Here is a 4675-nt window from a genome sequence, read left to right as displayed (position 1 = left end):
GCTGAAGGGTGCTGAGTGCTTCCTGGCATGTGCTGAGCATGTTCATCCGCCACTGACATGTTTTGCGTGGTAGGATTGGCAGGAAGGAATTGAGGAAATGGCCTTTTGAACTAGGGTCAGGTGGGATTTCCAGGCATAAAAGGCAGCATGGAAAAATTCCTAAAACTAATAGTGGGAAAAGATTCAAAAGAAGCTACATGGGGAACTTCAGTCTAACAAAGCAGGTTATAACACAATCCAGTGGCTGGAAGTTGAAGCTAGACAGATTCAGGGTGGAAATAAGGCGTAAATTTAACAGTGAGTGTAATGAGCCTTTCTATTTTTGGGAGTAAAATGAGCTTCTCTCTAATGGCAGGTTCTTTTATATCAGTGATATTAATAGCAGCATATGTGGATTTAATAAGCGTGGTTTATTCCTTCCCTGGATTACTAGTATACCTTAAAGTGAGGGTGAGTTATTTTAGTGGAACATCGCTGATGTGTGAGTGCTGGAACACGTGAAAAACGCAGTTTACCAAGGGTTGTGGTGGATTTTCCATTACTGGCAATTTTTAAATCAAGGTTGGATATTTTCCTAAAAGATCTTGTCTAGGAATTATTTTGGGAAAGTTCTGCAGAATATCAAACTAGATGTTTCCACTGGCCCCTTCTGGCGTTGGAATCTGTGAATTTATGAAAGGGCTTGGTGGAGCAAAAGAAGCCAGGGGAAAGGGAGATATAGATTTCTTGTGGTTAGGGCTCTGAATTGAGATTCAAGAGTTCAGTTCCCAGCTGCGCAACAGACTTCCTGTGTGTGACCTTTGGCAAATCATTTAGTCTCTCTGAATGTCCATTCCCCATGTGTAAAATGGGGACAACAATATTCCTTTCTCCCACTTTTTGCCTTTAATTTTACGGCATTAAGAAGAAAGATTTTAGGGGCAGGGACCATCTCTTAGCAGGCATCCTGTAGCATATACTATGTACAGTAATTAGCACCTGGGTTGCTGGTGATAGGGGTCAGTTTGCCCTGGGGTCCCCATTTGAGGACCCCAAACCAATGGCCCTACAGCCTGGTTCACAGGGTCACAGCACCACTCAGGTTTGACCCGCTGACTTTCTGTCATGAAGGAAGGCAGGGTGGGTGGGCCAAACTAGAGTGATTCATTGTGACCTGGATTGCACTACCTCTTAGGTTTGGTCTGACTGCCCCTCAGTCATGATGGAGGGGAGACCAGGCCAAATTTGTGGGAGTGGCATTGAGATCTGGTGCCCCCCACTGTAGTGCCATTCAGGTTTAGCCCAGCTGCCCCTCTGTCACGTTGGAGATGTGGTGGGGCCAAATCAGAGCAGTGCTGTGACCCTTCGGCCAGGTCACAACACCTGGAGCGGGGAGTGAAGCCCAGCCCTGTGGGACAGGAGCCACTGCTGAGGAGTGAGTGCAAGGAAGTCTTCTTCTCCAACTCTCCCCCCAGTCCCTTTACAGTGGTATCTTCTTGGAAGGGTGGAAAGTCTGTTTCTGATTTGGCCCCAGGCCCCCCAAAACTTCTGCCTAGCACAATGGGGCCCTGGGTCCTGATTGGGGCCTTAAGTTGCTACGGTAATATCAATAACAGTAATACAGTAAGAAGAAGCATGAGAATAGAGTTGGAGGTGTGCAGGTCTCTGAGAAAGAGAAGCTTGAATGTGGAAGGGAAGAGGAAGCCAGTGGAGGGATTCAGAGAGGAATCTGATGATACCCTGCTGGATGGGGATGCAGTTCAATAGGACCAGGTAGGCATGGCTGACTGTTCCACAACACTGCATGTTTCTAAACGCTCCATGTTTTTAATATTCTTTTTCTGACTATGGTGTACCCCAAAAAACCCAAACGAAAAACCACACTTCAGAAAACTCTGTGGCATTGAGAAAACATGGTCCAAGGTTTTCCAAAATGACTGATTACTTTGAACGCCTTGGTTTTTGGGGACCAACTTGAGACACCTTTTAGAGGTCTCATTTTCAGATGGGAGACACCTGTGAGTAATACCATCCTGGCTCAGCTGTGCCCTTAAGCATGTGTCTATTCTGAAGCACCTGGGTAACCTAAATTGAAGGCAACGCACAAGTTTACGTTTTGGCTGCGTTGGTTCCTTAGGGGGGAGTTATTAAGGAACTACATTTTCTCATTGGATCTTGCTGAGATCAAAGTAGTGGCCCCCTATATTTCCCAGTCTACAATTTCAGATTTTTTTAAAACAAATTGAATATAACAGTTTGTTGGGGAGAGTGAAGGGGGAGGTTTTATGACTTGAGGTCTTCATATTGCCTTGGCCTTCACACAGCTAGTAAGGCCATGTCTACACTACCACGTATGTTGGCAAAACTTTTGTCACTCAAAAGTGTGAAAAAAACACGCCCCCGAGCAACATAAGTTTTGCCAGCATGTGCATAGCACTATGTCGGCTGGAGAGCGTCTCCCGCCGACATAGCTACTGCCGCTTGTTGAGCTAGGTTTATTATGTCGATGGGAGAGCTCTCTCTCCCAACAGCATAACGCAGCTACGTGACCGCTCTTCTCACAGCGGCACTGCTGTGCTGCTGTAAGCTTGTAAGTGTAGACATGGCCTTAGAGCGCTGATATTGCATGAAAAAGAAAAGACCCTGCCTAACTTGCCCTGGCTTAGTTAAACCCACTTATTTGGGTTTAAGAGTGGTTTAGTTCCGTTAATTTAAATCTCTTCCTAACTGATTTAAAATAAACATGGTTTTTAAACCCAAATAGGAAGTGTCCGCATAGCCTTTCACACCCAGTTTAACAAAATCTGTGTAAAAATCACACTTCAAATTAAATCAGTGCAGTTCAATTCTGTTTTATAGACAAAACCTAAGATTATAGGATAATTAAATCCAAAAGCATGTTTCTGAAGGTTGCATTTAGCAGTTTGCTCATAGAGTTTGTTGAGTGATTAGCAAGCCTCGTTAATATGCTGGACTTCTTTCCTCCTAGCAGCATGAATAGATCAGGTATGGTAACAGTGATGGAATGTAGCAGTCAGTCATAGCTGGATGAATAATTTGTAATGAATAATTTATCTGAAGAACATCACTTCTTTTTCTGTTCAAATTGTCCGTGAATAGATAGTGATTTTCCTCAAATTTGTCATTTGAAATTATGAGCTGAACAATTTTTTCAACTAATTCTTGATCTATCTGGTGCTCATTCGTGAAAAGGTCTCTCCATGTATTTGATTGGTTTAAGTGGACACATAAGTTACATAGTTTTTTTTTTTTTTTTGGTCCATGTATGTTTACAAGAACTCTCAGAATGAAGTTTCTGCTGAGAGAATACAAATTCAAAATCTCCTTTGTGTAATATTCAATTAAATGTTGGTGCTTTTTACAACCCTTGGTTAGTGTGTATTACCTGTCCCTGATCTACAGAATATATGCACCTACTAAAAGCCGGGCTCTAACTCAAGATGAAGACCTTCATGCTTTCAGATTTATCTGTCCCCACTTCAATCCCAGGTGTCAGCTATAATGATGGGTATTGCACTTTGCCCAATATTCCTATCAATAAACTTGTTTTGCTAGTATGTTAGTAGAAAGTGAATGTAAAAGGGACCCCAACACAGCTGAAGTGAATTCTTTTAAAAATGCAGACAAATATTCACAGAAATTATTTTTGCAGTATTTTTGCAGCTCTACTCAGAGTGTAAAATTTGAAAACATCTGGGATTCAGATTCTGAGAATTTACCTCAAGAGTATTAGAATACAATGTCTATAGACATGGGTAAATGGAAAATACTGGAAGGAAAAGTTGATTGTATAATCATCTGCAAAAAAGTGAGGCATTTATTTATAGAATAATTAATTAGGATACAATTCTTGCTTATGATGATAGAGAATCCATTAGTCAAGAAGCACAGATGTCATTATGGTGAGTCAAAGAAAAACAATATTATTAATTAGAAGAAATAAACAGGAGAAGCATTTAACAACAATGATATTTTACATTTATACAATGCTTTTCATCCGTAAATATAGCAAAGCTCATCTCTCTCTAACCTGCCCCTCCCCAGATACACACCGAGACAGACAGACAGTTTGTGTGTGTATCAGTCTGTGGTTATACACAAGTAGGACTCACTTCATCTCTCACAAATACAGCCACTTTTGGTGGAAAAGGTGTCAGACATTTAATATCACACAGCCATTCTGCACAACAGTTTAGGACAGGAAGTGAAGAATACTGTATCCAACTGAAACTGTAGTGCATACTGTCTTGTGGGAAGCAAATCCCAACACACCCAGTGGAACTGTTCCAGAGCTCTTCTTTGCAGTACTATCTGCTTCATGCTCAGCAACAGCTTGCATGCCACAGTGGCTGGGACTATGCACCCCATACTGAGCATAGACAGAGATGGGTGCGGGGGGGGGAGATCCTCTCCTGTTTACAAGCAAGCAGCTTGATCACACCCTCATGCAGCTGCCAGAGCTGCCAATCATGGAGGCAGGCACCCACAGCTGCAATCAACAGAGCAAACAAGGTCTGCTATAAAGGGGAGAGTACACAGAAGGAAAGGGGGGCAGAACAGCTTGGGCTAGCAGAAGGGCAATAGTCCCGCACCAAACTGCCTCCAAGAAAAGAACCAGGAGACTGAAGTAGACCCTAAAATTGAGGGGCTGATGGACTTAATTGGAGGTGTGGGT

Source organism: Emydura macquarii, unplaced genomic scaffold (assembly GCF_026122565.2).
Source record: "Emydura macquarii macquarii isolate MOO-44397 ecotype Brisbane River unplaced genomic scaffold, CSIRO-AGI_Emac_v2 contig_369, whole genome shotgun sequence".
NCBI classification, from domain to species: Eukaryota; Metazoa; Chordata; order Testudines; family Chelidae; genus Emydura; species Emydura macquarii.
The sequence above is the reverse complement of the archived record's forward strand: the minus strand, read 5'-3'. Positions refer to the sequence as shown.